Below are 19809 nucleotides of genomic sequence, written 5' to 3'. Positions count from 1 at the left end.
CAGAATCCAGTGAATTATCATGTATTGCTTACATACTGCTCTCAAAGTGCTAAAGCTCAGCTCTGAACTGCCAAGCTTTTATCCTATTTTGTATTCACCCAAAATCCCATCTGCTTCGTGCTGGGGACCTCTCGTTCCTAGTCACACTCTTGGCACTCGTGCCCCAAGCTCTAGTTCCCTTTGTACCACAAGGCACGCTGTTTTTCCACGCAGAGACTACAGAACGCTCAGAAACTAAGCATTCAAATATTGATTGTCACTGGGCTTTCTTGTTATATGGTTTTACTACATGAGAGGGAAACCAGAATATGGAAGACAGGACAAAGTTAAATCCTTCCACAATTTCACTTTAACACCAAGTATCTCTCACAGATTTACAAGGCTCCAAGCTCCCAAATCCTCTTACACATGCTATTTCTCATTCCTCTTCTCTCCTGTATCTTCTTCCTCCTCTCCCTCTCTTTTTCTGCTCTTCTCCTCCTCACCTCCTCCCCATCTACTTTCTCTACTACGTTTCATCCTCTCTCCTTTATCCACTTCTTTTCCCTCCTCCCTCTTCCCATTTTCTCACCATCTCATCTTTCCCTTTTTCCCTTACCCTCACCCCCAGTCTCTCTTCTCTGTCTCTCTGTCATACACACACACACACACACACACACACACACACACACACACACACACACACACACACACACACACACTTCTCACTTCTCAAACCTTCTTCCTCATCCAAGGTGAGTTTCTGCCACCACTCATTAAAACACCAGCAAAATTATATCTTCACTCATCCTAAATAAGCCTGGAGACTAATTCTTGCCTTTGGGAAGCTGCTGACTGCCATGGTCTCAGTCATAATGCTCTACATCTTAAGGGGAAGGGCAAACCTAAGTTTTAACAAAGAAATTCCCAAAAGTGAGCAGAACAGACAAATAATTTTTGTTTTAGAACTTCATTGGCATGCACAGTTATATCTCATAACTTATTTAACTCAAACATGCTGATTCCTCACTTCAAAATGAAAAATGTTCCAAAGTTACCTGTCCAGAAAATTACTCGTGTCAACAATTAAAGACAATGCTATGCCCTGTAGCTCTCTCTTTATGAGAGCATCTTTCCAATGACCTGTACCTGTAGTGTAAAAATATGATTTTGCCCTTTATCCTTAATGTTCAACCTCTGAAGGAAGAAAAAAATTGCCTAAATTTAAACAATGGGTAGCAACATTTTTCAATTCGATTAAGTATTATCAAATGTTTTCTGGCTGACTGGCTTGTAATGGAACCAAGAAAGCTTTCCACCAGTGGTCAGGACAAATTGTCTTTGCTTCATTAGATAGCCTTGTGTGCTGGGGGATAGGAGCCAAGGGATAGATGAAACTGGGACAGAGAGAGACCTTGAATACTGGAGGGGACTAGAATGTGCCAGCTGGCCCTGGTAAGGAGTGGAATGGTCTTTTCCTGGAGCAAAAAGAATGGATAAGCCAACCTAGAATTGGGAGAAATCTGGCAATGGGAGAGGTCTGGAGAAATAACAGGCCCATCAGCACCAGAAATGAAAAAGGAGAGCAGGTGGAGAAGCCCTGCTGTTGAACTTGGGGTATTGGAACCAACTGGACTTCAAAGCTATGTGGGCCAAGAAAAATGAACTGTTGTTGGGCAAAATTGTGAGAATATGGAAATGAATGACAGAAATTCATGCATTTTTTATTGGTTGGACCCTACGTCACATATATGAAAGGTCAGTATCCCCATTCTCAGTCCTCATTTCAAACAAAACAACCTAGAAGGGATATTGGTTATAACTTAAAGATATTGATTAACCAGTATCTAGTGGACATATGTTTTGCTTTGCATATAGTGCACCAACTGGCCAGAAGAACCCTGGCAAGTGCTAGAGAACCAGGTGGTCCAAAATAACCTTTTATTTTCTGGGCTTAAAATGCATTTCTGCCTTATTCTCTTACTCTGTGAAGTACAAGTAAAAGCTGTCTCTCTATTGATTCTAAAAGAAATTCTTTATAATAAGCAAAAACTTTAGAACTTTCTCAGGGTTTTTTGGTACTGGAAGCAGTGCCAAGAAAAGGGAAAAAGTCCTTTAAAATAATGCAGTCTCATAAACTTTTTGAGTTGCAGTAATTAATGATTTTTTAGTTTTATTAACTATTAGTTGGGAACATTTGAAAGCCTACAGATCATCAGAAACCCAAATGCATCTCACCTTCTTATAGAAGTTTCTTAAACCTTCTATTTTTTCTTTAACCCATTGCTATGAAAGTACTTTTTATCTAGGAGTGTTGTATTCTTTGGCTGCTATGTTTGTGGAGGTTAGAATACAGTATCTTTTGCTCAATGGAGCCTCATTAACCTAGGTGCCAGGAATTTTACTAGATGCTAACAAAGACAAAAGCAAAAAATTTCTACTCTCCCAAAGAACTTAAGTTCTAAAATGGGACACAACATGTACAATTTAAGTCTCTACAAAACAAATGCAAGATTGTTTAAGGAGGGAAAAAACAGCAGAGGAACATACAAGGCTTTGTGTAAAAGACAATGCTTGAACTATGTCTTAAATAAGAGATTCTGCAAGATTTAAGTGAAGGGAGAGAACATTCTAAGCATGGGCCACAGAGACAGCAGATGCCATGAGGATCATCATGATGGCAGGTTGTTTGGACTACAGCATCAGAAAGGGAAGTATTTTATAACTTCACTGGAAAGATAGGTGGAGACCTCCCAGTTCTTGATGTGAGACTAGAACTCAGAAGTGGGAATTATGTGCATAAAGATGATAGGGATGATATTTAAATCCATAGGAGCAGATGAAGTCATCAAGTCAGAAAACAAAAGAGTCAAAGAAAAAAAGATGAGACCACCCCACAATAAGAAGCCAGCAGAAGAAACTGACAAGGATTCAAACAGGTAAAGGGAGAAGTAGGAAAAAGTAGTCATGAAAATCCAGAAAAGAGAAAATATTCCAAAGGAAAGTATAAGTGACAATGTCAAATGTCGTAGAGATGTCTGGACAGATGTGGACTAAGAAAAAAATCATCAGATTTGGCAATTAAAAGAACCTGGTTCCTTTGGAGAGAAAAATGAGAGGACAATGTTGTTGAAAGTGAAAGAGAAGAGAGAAGTGGAAGCAATGGATGTAGACAGCTTTTCCTAGACATTTGATTGAGAATGAGAGGAAAGATATAGGACAATAGACTGAAGTGGTGGTGGGGTCTAGTGAAGGTTTTTAATTATAGGCAATACTTGGGCATGTTTGTAGGTAACATAGAATGTAGAACAACAAGGAGAACCAAGAGAATAGTTCAGTAGGAAGATGTATTGCAAGCTTACCACTACCACTCAAACTTTTATAAACAGATTTCAAAAATGAGTCAGACATGTGTGTACATATATGCTTATATACACATTATATATATTATATTATATTATATTATATATTATGTATGTATATGTGTAATCAGCAATCAAAAGATAAAAAAGTAATGAGTCACTTTTTTCCATTTCAGGTTAGCATTGAAAGATAGACAGGAACATTTGTGGACACTTGGGAAAGGGTCTGGCCAGGAGTCTACCCTGCAGAGCATTTCAGCACAAGGAGAGTCTTTGCACCAAGAAAGAAGTGAGGTTAAATCCATCACAAATGGGGCCTAACTTTGTGTAGGATCCAGGAATAGGTGCCAATTGGAAGTTCTGGATCATAGATAGATGGTGGACTGAAGAGGAGACCTGTGCCTAGTGTGGCATTCCAGGGGGGAAAAAAGAGCCACTGAGTAAGAAGATAGTTCAGAAGCAAAGGGTAGCTGTGTGTCTCAAACCCCAAGAGTAGAACAGGGTCTCATTTCCAGCATCTAGCACAGGTTGAAACCTTCAGTGAAATAACCAGGACAGCAATCACACACCAAAGAAAGGGAGGTCTACAGTTTGTTCACTCTGAACCTGCAAAACTTTCCACCAAATTGAAAGTGGCTGAGACTAAGCCTACTGGACCTACAACTAGACACAAGACCACAGACATGCTGCTTAGACTCAGGTCAGTGATTAGACTTTTTCCTGGACCAGACCATTTTGAGAACTGAAAGCTGATAGATCCCCGGGATGAGCTGTCCCCAGTATCCTAGAATGACACATCTGTTAATTCCTCCAAGAAAGCAGCATCCATTCAGACATTTACTCCAGATGTAGAGAGTTGTTGAGTCATTTTGCAGTTGCATCCAACTCTTTGTGACCCCATCTGGGCTTTTCTTGGAAGAGATACTGAAATGGTTTGTCATTTCTTTCTTCAGCTCATTTTACAGATGAGGAAACTGACATAAACAGGGTGAAGTGTTTTGTCAAGGTCACCCAGCTGGTAAGTCTCTGAGGTCTGATTTGAAGTCATAAAGAGGAATATTTCTGATGCTAGACAAGGCACTCTATCCTAGTTACCCTAGATGTACACGGAGCCAATCCTAACATTAAGTCCAAAGTCAGGAAGAAAGTTGGAAGAGCAAATAAGCATGCAAACAAATAAAAGAATATCACCATAAAGGGGTCTTACGGTGATAGGTTTGCTCAAGATATCAACCCAGAAGATAATGATTCTATAATATCTACAAGCAAAACCTCAAAGAAAAATACTTGTTACCATTGTTCAGTTGTTTCAGTCCCATCTGATTCTTCATGACCCCATTTAGGGTTTTCTTAAAAAAGATACTAGAGTCATGTGCCATTTCCTTCTCTAGCTCATTCTGCAGATGAGTAAACTGAGGCAAACAAGGGTAAGTAATTTGCCCAGCATCACATAGCTAATAAATATTTGAGGTTAGATTTGAACTTGGATCTTCCTGACTGCTTACTTGCCCTTCTTGCCCTAAAGAAAAACACAGATGGGTACAAATCCAATGAGAATTCCCAGAAGATATAAACCAAGAGCATTTTTAAAGAGGAATTCAAAATATTTTTAGGTGAGAGCTCTTAAAGAAAAAATGGATAAGAAATGAGTGTTGTAGAAGAAATAACTAGAAGGGGATTTAACAGCTTGGCAAAAGAGGTAAAAACAACAACAACAGCAGCCACCTTGTCAAGCAATAAATTTCATGAAAGATAGACTGACCCAAATAGAAGCAAGTGAATCACAAAACAAAAAATATTAAAACAAAATCAAAAGACTGGAAAACAGAAAACTAGGTAAGGTATTTCACATCAAAATAATTGACCTAGAAAACAGATCTAGGAGAGACAATTTAAGAATTAATAGACTAGCTAAACACCATGACTTTTCCCACCAATAAAAGTGTCTGAAAGAATCAAGAGATGCATAAAAAGATAAACATGACATAATAATCATAAGGCCCTAAATAAGGATAAAACTGCTTACATTCTAATAAGAGGAGAAGATATGTGTCTTTTCTGAATCCTATGAAACATGTCACAGAAAGAGTCTAATGAGAAAGAGGGTCTGGAAGTGGTTCCATTTTGTCTTTATGATTTTAAAAATAATGGACAAGGAGGAAGAAATAAATACAAGTGGAAGGAATGGGGGAAGGCAAGGAGGGAGAGGAAGGAAATTAATCAAGATATGTGAGGAGAAGTCTATACAAACAAGGAGGAAGGAATTGGAGAAGCAGGTCGCACTTGAACATCACTCTCATCTGAACTAGTCAAAGGAGAGAAAAATATGCACACATGTATTGTCACATGCACAAAGCTGGATACAAAAATATATTTCACTCAGCAGGAAAAATAAAGGAAAAGGGAGAATGGAATGAGTGGATGGAATAAGTGAATGGGTAAATTTATTAATTCTAAGAAAAACTCTAAGGTTGTAGAAAGCGATTTATAGTTCTTTTTGAGGTGAAAAAGAATTTGAATCTGAGGAGGGTACCAATAAATTGGGGAGTGTGTGTGTGTGTGTGTGTGTGTGTATGTGTGGATATGCATATGTATGTAAATATGTGTGTGTATATGTGTACATGTATACACACACACATGCGCACGTGCTGGGATATGACTGTGCCTTAAGAAACAATAAAAGTGATGGTTTCAGAGAAGCCTGAGAAGACTCATTATGAATTGATTCAAAATGAAGTAACCAAAACTAGGAGAATAATTTATATCATGACAAGAATATTGTAAAGAAAAACAACTTTGAAAGACTTAGGGCTACTCATCAGTACAATGACCAACTACTATTCCCAAGGATTCATGGTGAAACATGCTACCCACATTCTTGGAGAGAGATAAAGGACTCAGAGTACAGAAAGAGATTTTGTTTTATATAGTCAATGAGGAAATTTGTTTTGCTTGACTACGTGTTTGTAAGTGATTTTGTTTTTCTTTTTTTTTTTATCAATGTGGGTGAGGCTAAAAAAGAGGTTAGGGTTTTTTTATCATTTGAAAAAATACATATTAAAAATAAAAAGGAAAGTACCAGTAGATTGGAGAAAATTTAAAAGTTGAGTTGGTGGGAGGACATTTTCTACTAGAGGAGATGAAAGGGTGAAGAGATGGGATGAGATGAAATCAAAGGTATATATACAGTAGTTCACCTAATTATCAGCAGAGTTCTCTACTTTCCATAATTCACTCAGAAAGAGACTTGACTTCCCTAAATATACATTTTATAAACATGGTAATTAGATTGTATATAGATTATAGTAGATATATGATATATAATAGAAAATTGATATATAATAGATAGATTATAGTAAATTAGATTATAAATAGATTATAGTAAATAGATTAAAAATATAGTAAAGTGGTGGTCATTCAATGCTTTTCAATATTTCATATGAGAAATTATCATAAAACCCCACAAAACACATGAAATCAGTTTTACTGCATTAGAGTTACATTTTGTATAAAAATCATAAAGAATGTTGGTGTATGTAGCTTCTCAGCTTACAAGTTTGACTTGTGGCCTTATTTGACTGAAATTACTCTCAAAGTCACATGCTACCTCCTGACTGCCAAATTCAGTAGGTTTTGCTCCATTCTTATCTTCTTTGACTTATCTGTAATATCTAGTGACATTTACCATTTTCTTTTTGATATTCTTTCCCCACTTAGTTTACATGACAGTGCTGACTTGCTTTTCCTCCTAATTCTCTGATTTATCTTCAAAAGTTTCCTTCCCTTGTTCTATTTCCCACCCTTAAGGACAGATGTATTCCTACACTGATATCAATAGAACCTTAACTATATCTGGGAAACTTTCCCAGGAGACTTAAATTCAGAGGACTCTGAGATCACTTGTGCTCTTTCTGTAGCATAGATACATCTGAACTAGCACCTAGCTAACAAGAATAATTAATTAAATTAGCAAGCTAACATTAAAGTAACTAGGAATGGAAGCTGACAATTGGAAGAAAATCTTTGCATCAATTTTTTTTAATAATGTGATGGAAACTAAAACAAATATATAGGATCAAGATATATAGTTAGACTTTGATTAGTATGAATTCTGGGAAGTAGTTACATACATTTTAGCTGACACTATTCAAAGTTACAATTGCATAAAATATGGTAATTGGTCCCAGTACCATTGGGAATATGTAGTATAAATTCAAATAATTCAGTACTTCACAAGATTCATCATTGTAACTGGGATTAAGCTAAATCCTCCAATAGAGTAGGAGTAAAATGACATGAACAAACAATTTTCAAAAGAATTGAAAATTATTCAGAGCCAACAAAAAGATTGCTCTGTATCACAAATAATAGGAGAAAGGCAAATCAAAATAACTGATTTTACAATATCCAGCAAATTGGCAAAGACTACATAATATGGGAATCATCAACGCTAGAGGTCTTATAGAGAGTCAGGCATACTAATGATCTATTGGTAGAGCTATGAATGGTCTAACCATTCTGGAAACCAGTTTGGAATTATGTAAAAAAAGTTGACCAAGATATCCAACTCTTTGACCCAGAGATCTCATGGCTAAGCATATGTCACAACATTAAACATAAAAAGAAAAGTCCCACATAGAAAAAACTATTTATAGTAAAACATTTTGCAGCAAACTGGAAACAGAATAGATGCTGATCAGTAGGGAAATAACAACAAATTGTGACATATGATGTAATAAAATATTAATGTATCATAAGAAATGATGACTATGAAGAATATGGAGAAGCACAGAAAGATGTATGAAGTGATGCAAAGAAAAAGCAAACTATATACTACTACTACTACAATGTTACAACACTATTAATGGAAAGAATTTTTTTAAATCTAAAAGCTATTGATCATAATGACTAATTCTGGCCCTAAAGAACAAGGGAGAATCAATATATTTATTAAACACCAACTATGTACCAGGCACTATGCGAGGTGATGGGGATTCAACCACAAGGGTAAAACAATTCCTGTTTCTAATGAATCTCCCTCCCTTCTTTGCAAAGGTAAGAGACGAAGGTCATGGAATATTGGTCCTACTATTAGTCTCATCTGACTAGTTGGTTAGTTAGTATTTTCCCCTCTTTGTCCTTTTTCGTTATAAGGTTAAAATATACAGGGTGTCCCAAAAGTCTTAGTTCAGCTTTAAGCTTTAAGAGCTTAAAACAGCTATATGTGAATTAATGTGATGTAAAAATAAAATATAACAATAAGAATAGAGAAAATATGATAAAATAGTAAGCTACCAATAACATCCTTCTTTTCCCTACCTCAGTTATACTCAAAGTGGACTCCTCCTTGATCCACTTAACCTTTCTTCCACCCCACATCTCCAAAAAGTTTCCTGGGCTGTCTTCTCCAACTAATGGCAGTGGCCAAAATCTCCTCTATTGTCTGTATCTGTTATTAGAAGTAACAATTACCCAGGTGTGTGTGTGTGTGTGTGTGTGTGTGTGTGTGTGTGTGTGTGTGTGTGTGTGTGTGAATAAATAAAGCTGAGGAAAGAGACTAGGGAAGCCCCCATACTCAGTGGGTAGAAAGTGGAACAAATGAAGGTTAATCAGAGAGGTAGGAGGAAAAACATGAGAGTATCATGGAAGTGTAATTCTACCTCCCAGTTATCTTTCTTTCCAATAGATTGCTTTCTATCTCTATTTCACATAATTCTAGTACAGGGCCTAGAATCATTCAATAACTAACTAGGTAGTATTTCTGCCAAAAGATCCCAAGATAAACTTCCTAAGGTATAAATTTAACATGTCATTCTTCTGTTCAAAAATGGTGGTTCTCCATTGCCTACTCAAGAAAATATCAACTCTTCTTCCTAGCATTCTAGACCCCCTAGATTTTAACCTCAATCTGTCCTTTGAATCTTATGTCATAGCACTTCCTTTCTCATAGTAGTGTAACATCAAGGACCCTGGCATACATATGAGGGCCTGCTGCACAGATTCTTAGATCTGCTTTCTAAAAGGAAAACAACTTTTGAAGGGCCAACAATCTCCTTTAATCAATCACATATATCATTTACCTAGTTCAGAGGAAAAAGTCAGCACCCTGAACTTCAGAGAAAATACAAATATAAATTATAAGCAGAAATTACAAACAGAAAGACCAACAGACAGGGCTTCCAACTGTCTGACCATAGACAATACATACATTGTTACCAGAGAGACAAGCACCAACATATGGGTTTTCAAAGCTGAGAGGCTCTTTAGCAGCTACCCAGAGTCTCATCTAGCACATGAATCTTCTTCCAAAAATTAAGCCCCAAAGTAAAACCTCACCTCAGAGTATATACACACTTTTCAGAAGTGGAAGGCATGACCCTAGTGACCCAGTGCCTCATTAGAAATTAACAAAAGGGCCCCTTTCTGTCTCCTCTGCTCCGCCGGCAGCTCTTCAGCTTTGCCCCTCACCCCTTGAGAACGTATGCCTGCACCAAGCTCATCTCTGCCCCTGCCCTTGTGAGGAGCAGCTCTCAGCTACTGAGTAGACCTTTATCTGCAGTGGTACCAAAACAGCCAGAGGTTCAGACAGATGAGAACCTCAGCATTTTGGCAGCATCAAAGGTCCCTTGACCTCACTTGTCCCCAGATGTGGATTCCAAACTAGCACTGTCTCAAGGGACATTGACACAGCAGCCAAGTTTATTGGAGCTGGGGCTGCCACTGTGGGGGTGGCTGGCTCTGGAACTAGTATTGGGACAGTATTTGGAAGTCTCATCATTGGTTATGCCAAGAACCCCTCCTTGAAGCAGCAGTTCTTTTCCTACGCCATCCTGGGCTTTGCCCTGTCTGAGGCCATGGGGCTCTTTTGCCTGATGGTGGCCTTCCTCATCCTCTTCACCATGTGATGGAGCCATTTCTATCCCCCAATGTTTCTGAATGTTCCTCCTCATCCTGGTCCTTTCATGTCTCTTGCAGCCTGTGAATACCTCCCCCTCCATCTTACCAGGTGGTCCTGGAGAAAGCCACAGTCTCAGGGTTTGACAGAGGGAAGACAAATAAATACTGTATTAATAAGCTGAAAAAAAAAAAAAGAAATTAACAAAAGGTATCTAAGGCCTATTAATGGGCAGAGAAGATCTTTAACTCTCCCATCACCCACCATTAATCTTTCATTAACATTGCAGGTAAACACACTAGATTGTGCACTGCTCTTTAAATTCATCCGGCCTTCTCCTTCTTCCATACCATAGCCAATGCTATTGCCCATGCCCACGATGAACTCTCCAATTTGGCTCTTCACAACTTCCTACCCCTTTAAGGGTCAGCTTAGGAAACACTTGCCTCATGAAGTTCTCCCTCATTCCCACCAGTCAGAATGGATACCTACATCCTTGAAAATTTCAGGGCTCTGGGACTTTTCCTATTTATATAATCATTTTCTAATTTGACTTACAGTCATTTATGAATATGTCCTCATTTACATTATAAGCGTCTTGAGTTTCAGGGACTGTGACACATCTCATTTTTGTATGTCTAGAATCTACCACAGTACCTTGCACATGGTGGATGCTTGAGAAGTAGAGTTTGAATTGAATGGAATCAAATTGATATGTAACTAGCCACAATTTATTTTCAGAATTGTATTCACTGCATTAAAAGAGTGAAGAAAAAGAAATGCTTTGTTACAATCTATTTGCATCGGGGACCAATTTCTTATTTGCTGCATTACAACAGCCAAGTATTTTATTGCTTTGTTCATAGATTTTTATCTTCAATTGGCTATGGCCTAGTCTAACGTTCTGGCTCACCTCTTAAACCCCATCTCTGACATTTTCTTTTGCAGAATAATTTCATGCATTTTATCCCATCTGTTGTTTTAGTTATCCTTCAGGCAGACAAAATCATCAATTCTGGAGGTGCCCACATCAACTTGAGCGATGAGGTAATGTGATGTGAGAAAAGTTAACGTCTAATTAGGTACAGAAAAATGAATCATTCATCTCCCTATCAAATTGCAACATCTTTCTTTTCAGCATCATTATCATCTGAATCATAAGAGTCAAGAAGCCAAGAGCTACCATTTACCCCCATATTTTTAGATTAATAGAATTGGACAGCTGGGGAAAACCTCTGAGAATATCTGGTCCAAAACCTTCATGTTACAGATAAGGAGACAGAGGCCAAGAGAGGTTAAGAAATCATGCTCAAGGTCATCAAAACTACATAGTTAGTGGCAGAGTGAGTGCTAAAATACAAGGCTCCTGACTTCCACCTTTCTTTTCATATCCTAGGACTAAAATTTTTTCTGTGAAAACTAGTTAGAAGCATCAGAATTTGTCAGGCATAATCTACATGGTCCCTCATAAAGTATGTTGTTGTGTAATGTGATTTATTTTGGGGGTCACAATGGATTACATGGAGACTAAGGATCCCTTCCAAATCTGATATTCTAAATGACTGTTGTAAATCTCACTTTCAGGGACCAAATCAGTTGTTTCAGTGGTGAGGAATGACTCTGGGTCAGAATGTTAAACTATGTTCTCTCCCTTTCCTTTTCAGTCCTTTATATTCTGTGTTATTTTTATTGAGTCATTTAAGTAGGGTCCAACTCTTTGTAAGGGGTTTTTCTTAACAAAGACACTGTCATGATTCACCGTATTCTTCTCTAGCTCATTTTACAGACGAGAAATAGAAGCAGAGTTAAGTGACTTACCCAAGGTCATACAACTAATAAGCATTGGAGGTTGGATTTGAACTCATAAAGATGACTCTTCCTGATCCCAAGCCTGCATGAAATAGCTACCCTCTTATATTCTGTATACTTATTATATATCTGTATACCTATATTCCTTTTGTACTGATTTGTTTTTCCCACAGTTTCCTATGTGTTGTTTTCCATGGAGTTTGCTCCCAAAGATAGTCAACTAGCATTTATTAAGTGCCTACTATGTGCCAAATGCTGGGTGAATAATGAAAGGCAAAAGGCTGTCACTGCTATCAAGGATCTTAGTGTAATGAAGGAAGACAACATGAAAAAAAAACACGTGCAAAGAAGGTATCAATAGAGAGAAGACCTAGTATCAAGAAGGAATTCTGGCAGAAAGTGGGACTTTGGCTGAGAGTTGAAAGAAATCAGAATACCTTTAGTATTTCACTAGCAAGGGAGAAATTGTTTTCTTAATTCAAGTTCTGGGGGCCAGATGGAAACCAGGGGCTTCCTATTAGGAGAGACTTTGTGGACCTTGAACATCAAGGTGAGTAATCATTAGGGGTTAAAGATGCCGAGCGCATGTGAATCAGGCCCGGAAAGAGTCTCTGGGAGCATAATTTGAATAAGAGTCAAAGAGGTTCACAACCTGGGAGTTTCAAATGGGAGACAAGACTGAAAAGAGGTTAGCAGAGAAGAAAGAATGGAGGCTCAATTACCAGACTACAGACTCTGCATTGAACTTTAGTTCCATCCACCACTAACGTTGCCTGCAGGCACCTATTTGAATTTCATTCTAGCAACCCTAAAAGATTCCATTCTAACCTAAAGAATTTCAACCTCCATCTTGCCATTTCTCCCTGTCAAAGAAATACCACTGGTTACATATATATATAGAAAAAATAGAGATTTCTCCATTGGTCAAAATATATTAGCAAAGCAATCAGGATGTGCAATGAATAGATATATATATAGGAAACAGAATCCTGTGGACCAGCTAGTTGAGAAAAATTGATGCTGGCTCCTTAGTTTTCCCTTTGTTTTGGCTCAAAATAATTTGCATAGTAAGAATTGGGGAAAGTGACAAAAGGTGGGAATAGTTATTGTTAGAGGGGTTATGGAAAGGAGGACAAACTATTGAAAGAAAATAGGATTATGAATTGGTCCAGCCATTCTGGAAAGCAGTCTTGAATTATGTACTCCAAAAGTGATAAAATGTCCATGTCCTTTGACTCAAAGTATCCACTGCTAGGAATATACCTCCTAAGAGGTCAATGACAAAACAAATGTGCCATATGCAACAAAGCATATATAGGAATTTCTTTTGATAACAGAAAACTAGAAATAAAGCAAATATCCTTTGATTAGGTAAAACCTCTGCCTAGATATAATAAAACTGTGCTATAAGAAATGATGGATATGGATAAGCATGGGAAGACATATAAACTGATGGAAAATAAAATAAAGAGAACCAAAAATAAATATGCACAATGATTATAATGATGTAAATGGAAATCAAAACAACAAAACAACTCCAACTGAAAGCTTGATTGATGGGAAATTATAATTTATGCATACAACATTCATGTGTGTATGTCTGTGCACACACACAAGTGCCTTTTAGTCAGGGACTCTTGCCTCTATCTTTATATGACTAGTACATTATTTGGTATATCTTCGAAGCTTAATAAATGCATTCTGAATGAATGAACGATTCTTTTCCAAGATCAGATTTACTTAGAGTGATACAAGCACCTCTTTAAAGAAATGAATATAACTATAAAGGTTAAAAGACTCTTAATCAGTGGCACTTTACTGTCATAAAGCTTTCTTCCTTAAATAGAATGAAAAAGAGCTCCCCTAACAGAATGGTTAGGCTAGCTAGATGGAGCAAAGCATTAGAGCACCAAGACTGGAGCCAGGAAGATCTGAGTTCGAATTTGAACTCAGACACTTACTAGCTAGATGACCCTGGCAAATCACTAACTCTGCTTGCTTCAGTTTCCTCATCTGTAAAGTGAACTGGAGGAGGAAATGGCAAACCACTCTACTATCTTTGCCAAGAAAAACCCAAAAGGGGCCAGTCACAATGGAACAACAAAAAAAAAAAAAATTAGAAAGGTAGTTATGATTGTTGGCGAAGTTACTTTGGGGCATGAACCACTTTGAGTTGTATGTAGGGATAAAGAAAGGAGATGGTCATGTGAGAGAGGTTGTTACTTATCCAGAGTTACATAGGCAATAAATACCTTAGACCAGATTTCAACTCAGATCCTTGAATTTGAGTCTAATGCTCTATCCGCTAATCACTCTAAGTTGCCTCCCTAATAAAGGAACTTAAGAATAGGCTTGGTTCTAATAATTTATTTACAAGTTAAGTATTTGGTACTTTGGACATGTTTTTCTACAGATGAATGCTATGGTGAGAATACCAGATAGAGGAAAGAAAGGTCTTGTGAGAAAGACAGTTCAGTTCTTGCATGTCCTCAGATCTTTACTGACTGTATAACCCTGGGCAAATTGGTGAATCTTTCAACTCATCAGGCAATTCTGAGGTGGAAAATGGCAGAACATTTGTCCATCTGAATTGATGGAATAAATTTACTAACCAGGAGCTCTCCACGTAGATGAAATTGCAGGTCACAAACAAAAATTAGAGTCAACACAGTGACAGCCTCATAATTTTAATATTACCAGCCGGGGGAAAAGGACCTCTGTGATGTAAGAGAAGATCAAGAGGGTTCTCTCTTTGTTCACACTCAAGGAGTGAACCAAGATGCATCTGGAGCCATCTCCAGTTGTCCTGACCTACATCTTGTCGCTGGACACAGATGACTCAGGAGGACAGAGAGGGCTGATTACTTTGCACAGCCCTGCCTCACTTACATCTAATTCACTTGCAAGTGAAGACATCACCTTCCTGAGGTCATTGATTCTCTTTGAGAATGAAGTATAAAGAATAACCATTCATACCAGTTAGAGCTTGTGAATTATTGTTTTGAATAACATGCACCCATAGATTGCATATTGAACCTTGGTAGCTATTTTTAGGGAGAGGAGTCCCCCTAGGTGTTACACATATCAAGTGACTTCTGAGACCAAGCACTAGCATTTAGAGAGATCAGGATAAACTTATTGTGAGAATTGGTACCTTTGCTGATCTTTGAAGGAAGCTAAAGATCTTTTGAGACAGATAAGGAAGCAGACAACCCGTGCAAAATATATTAATGTCGTGTATGAGGACAAGTAGGCCAGTTTGGCTAAAATGTAGACTCTGTGGAAGAGAATGGTGTGTAAAAAGCTTGGATAGTTAACCTACAGCTAAACTGTGGAGGGCTTTAAAGACCAAACAAAGAGGCTTAGATTTTATCTTGGAGGGAAAAGGGAGGGGCAGGAATTTTCTGAATGACATGATCAGATCCCAACATTAAGAATATCACTTTGGCAGCTATGTGGAGAGTGCTATGGGGAGGGGAGTGAATGAAGATTGGGAGACCAGTTAGGAGGCCCCTGCCTCCTAGTCCAGATCAAAAGTATTATGGGTAGGAGCTAGGATGATGGTTTGTATGAGTAAAGAGAAAGTTTACAGACAACAAACCAACAACAAACAGTAGAAATAACAGAGGTAGAATCAACAAAACTTTGGGAGTGACTGGATATTGGGGTTAAGGAAAAAGAAGGAATCAAGGATGGCTCCAAGGCTATCAACCTGGGTAAATTAAAGAATAGTGATGTCCTCCACAGTAATAGAGTGGGGAAGGTTTGGAGGAAAGGTAAATGCATTCACTTTATGATGATGTAAATAATTAAGGTAGTATGTGGGATGATATTTTTGATTGGGAGGTCAATATATAAACAGGTTGGCATTGCCTGGATGTCTCCTCCTAGAGTAACCTACCTCTATTCCTACTTTTCCCAATTTCATCCTTTCTTGATATCTAAGTTCACACATTACCAAAAAGTGAACCTTTCACTGTCAGGTGTTCCCTATCCCAGGAAAAGATGTGTCCTTAAGGGAAAAAAAAAAGAATGGATTGGAAGGATCTATCAAAGGACTTTTCCTGACCTTGTATCATAGATTTATCACAGGCAATTTCCCTTTTGTAGTTTCCCATGTCCAGATCTCTGGGCTGCTCTGTCCTTGGAGGCACTGACATTCATGACCTAAATGAAAGGAACACATAAATGTGTGTAAGGGCAAATGTTATTTGTTCATCCTGGGCATTTGTGACCAAAAGCTTTCTTGAAGGATTCAGCCTTATTGGTTTTTACTGTTTCAGCATTTACTTACATTCCTGTTGCTGGAGGGTATTGGCAAGAGCTTGCCAACACTTAAGACCTAGTTCTCTGATACTTGAACCATATTTTTCTAATTAATTACTATTCACCATCAGAATTAAGCTTGAGGCTGTTCAGGACAATAAAACAGGAGAACCTTCTGGTTCTGGCTTTCCTCTGCTCTCTGTGATCTGAGATGTCTCTCTTCTCCTGTCAGGGAAAGTGAAGCAGGCACTAGAAATAGAGGTTACCTTGTACCATGTGTTCCTTGGGTGATTTTGCTCCAAGCCATTCTGTTTCTTCTGTCTGACTTTGGACTTGGCTTAAAGATTGCTTTTTCCACAGGATAAAAAAAAATTAATTGGTTCTGCAGACTTCTATTCATGATGTTAGGCTGTTGTGGGCCAAAACTCCTGTGGAACTAGAGCATCTAAAGTTAACTCCAACACTCCCGTGCCACCATCAACAACTATTGTGAGCCAAGATGCTGTGGGAGCAGACCCTGGAGCATTTTGAATTAACCTTACCTCCAGGTGAATTAACTTGGGTCTCAGCTGTTGGTCTTTAGGTAAAGAATATAAAAAACAGCGTAAAGACTCTGTTAGGATGTTCCTAAGACACCAGAGCATCTACCCCCTCCTCAAGGCTAAGATCCATTATAGGGCAAACCCTAAAACATGGGTGATTCTTAGGGCTGATTTCATTATTGTGATAATTCATAGAGTTGAAGTCAGAAGCAGAAGCAGCCCAGGAACCCAGCTAACTCTATTACTTGGCCATAAAGTCTTTTCAGATCCTGGAAGCAACTGGGCCTAACTATAGCTGAATCCAAACATATTCTCCCTTGGGGCAAAAACCTGTGGCCAGGGACTTCCCATAAATGATTCTACTACCAGGAAAGGGGCGCAGTGGGATAGAGGAGAGAGAGAGGAGAGAGAGAATCTTGCATGTCCCATTTTCCACTGAGTACTCTCTGATAAGAGACATATGGAGATGGAAATCTTTGCAAACTCACAAGATATAAATAGGTAGTACAGTAGAATGGAAAGAGTGATGGATCTAGAGTCCACAGATTTCAAAACCTCATTTTCATAATGACCATGGTTCAAATCCTAGCTCTGCTACTTGTTATCTGTGTGTGACCTTCAGGGAGTCATTTCAAGCTCTCTACATAAAATGAAAAGTTGGCTGATATTATTAGTGTCAAACTCATAGAGAAAAGGTGCAAGCTGAATTTTATACCTCTGAACCAGATGATCTCTATGTCTCTTCTAGTTTCAAACCTATAATTCTAGAAGCTTGCGTTCTGGACTAGTGGTCAGTCTTCCATAAATCAGCTCAAGATAAAGTATAGTCCTGGATATAAAGGGGCTACAATAGAAAGAAATACAGAAGGAGTTTAAATGGGTCATGAGGGAGATCTAGACCATGAGATCAGAAAACTGGAGCCAAGGAGTCAAACACAAAATAATAGTTAAATGTGAGTGTATAGTGAAGCAAAACGAATGTATTCATCTAGATAACTACACAACAGCAGGACTATCTCAGTTTCTTCCTGGAAATTCCCTAATAATGAGATTGAGATGGAACTTGACAAACATACAGCATCTTCTGACCCTGAGGATGCAAAGTCATCACATACTCCTCAAATATTTCTCCACAAACAAGTTGTCTTACTACAACCAGTCAGTCAGTTAACAAATATCTCTTAATGGCTTACTATGAGCTAGGCAGTGCCTATACTTGGGACACAAATAAAGGCTAAAAGAATTCCCTGTATTCAAAAAGCTTACATTCCGAAGAGAAAAACAACATTAAAATAGATATGTGCATGCAAGATATATACAGAATAAAAACAAGATAATCTCTGAGGGAAAAGCACTAGCAACAGGGGGACAGGAAGAGGTGCCTGGGGGGGGGGGGAATGTAGGAGGAGGACTGGGAAAGGTTCCTGCAGAAGATGAGATTTGAGTTGAGTCTAGAAGAAAGCCAGGGAAGCTAAGAAGTATAGGTGAGGAATAGAGCATTCTATGCATGGAGGTAGCAAAATAGAGTGGCATGTTCAAGGAAGAACAGGAAGCCAGGTTCTTCAAATGTGTGGAAGGCAGTAAAGTATAAGAAGACTGAAAAGAGAGAAAAGGAAAGTTTACTAAAGGCTTTCAATACCAAAAAGAGGAATTTTATTTGATCCTTGAATAATAAGAAAGTCATTAAAACCTGAGGCAGACCACTTTTGAAAGAGCTCAGATTGTTAGGACAGTTTTTCCTTATATGGAACCCAAATCTACCTTCCTATAATGTTCAATTCAGCAAATATTTATTAAAAGTAGCTACTGCCAATCACCAAGTATTTAATAAGCACATAGCATGTATTGAATACAGTCTTCCCATCCATTGGCCTTTGTTTTGAATCTTCTGAGACTAAGAGGAACAACTCTACAGGTTCTTCCACGTGGTAGTCCTTCAAGTATCTGAAGACAGCTAACATGTTTCCAATAAATAATGTCTTCTCTCAGTTCCTTCAACCAAATAGGATTGAGTCCCAAAACTTCCAAGTTCTACAAAAATCTTTTTGAGATCCCATTCTAAACAACAAATTAACCTTCTCTTCCAGCTTCCTATAATCTAACACCTACAACTTTATTGTTTCTGTCTCAATCTAAGTCATTGATAATAAGTACTGAATGGAATAAAGCCAATGACTGAGGCCTGTGGCACTCTACTAGACACCTATATTCCAATTGGCATCATCTTAATCAACATAGTAACTGACATCTATGCAGTGATTTAAAGTTTACAAAACACTTTACATATGTAAATCTTACTTGATAATTGAGATAATTAATCAACTTCAGTTCATTGTCACAACTCTTTGGATCCAAAAAGTCTACCAGTACTAAACTTACCCAATTATGATGTTATGCTGTCCATATCTGTTTGTTTTTTCTCAAAAGTACATATATCATGAGACATTTTGATAACTGCCTTGCCAAAATCCTGATATTTTTATTTCATTCCATTAATGATTCCCAAAGTATAGAAAATTTTCAACATTACAATGACTTTTATTAAATAATTAAATTTTGATTTTAAAAGCCATATGATATACCAAAAGTACAAAAAGTCAGCATCTATATACTTTTTAATTTACAATGAAACATAAGAATAAAATAAAATATAAGCAACAAAACGATATCTACACTGGCCTAATTAAAAGACAAATGCTTTCTGGTTAAAATAAGAAAAGTTATCTATGTCATGATGTTATAGTTAAAAATACATATTTATATATGTTGTTTTCTGTGTTTCTCACTCCTGTATTATGCTCAATATATGTCTCTGCCATACTTCATAATGTCACAAACTATTAGTTGACAGTAAATAATTTTTCTATTTTTCTCTAGAATAGAGGTTCTTAACTTTTGGAGAGTCATCTCTTTGGCCCTTTAGCAATCTAACCATCTAACACTTCTTAGAACAAAG

General features: G+C 37.7%; 1 pseudogene; it reads left to right on the top strand.

Moving 5' to 3' along the window:
- Positions 1–2793: 2793 nt before the first annotated feature.
- On the top strand, positions 2794–10278 carry LOC140522922 (ATP synthase F(0) complex subunit C2, mitochondrial pseudogene; annotated as a pseudogene).
- Positions 10279–19809: the final 9531 nt, after the last annotated feature.

The sequence above is a fragment of the Notamacropus eugenii genome, chromosome 2 (genome assembly GCF_028372415.1).
Source record: "Notamacropus eugenii isolate mMacEug1 chromosome 2, mMacEug1.pri_v2, whole genome shotgun sequence".
In the NCBI taxonomy this organism is placed as follows: domain Eukaryota; kingdom Metazoa; phylum Chordata; class Mammalia; order Diprotodontia; family Macropodidae; genus Notamacropus; species Notamacropus eugenii.
This window is presented reverse-complemented; position numbering and strand designations above follow the sequence as displayed.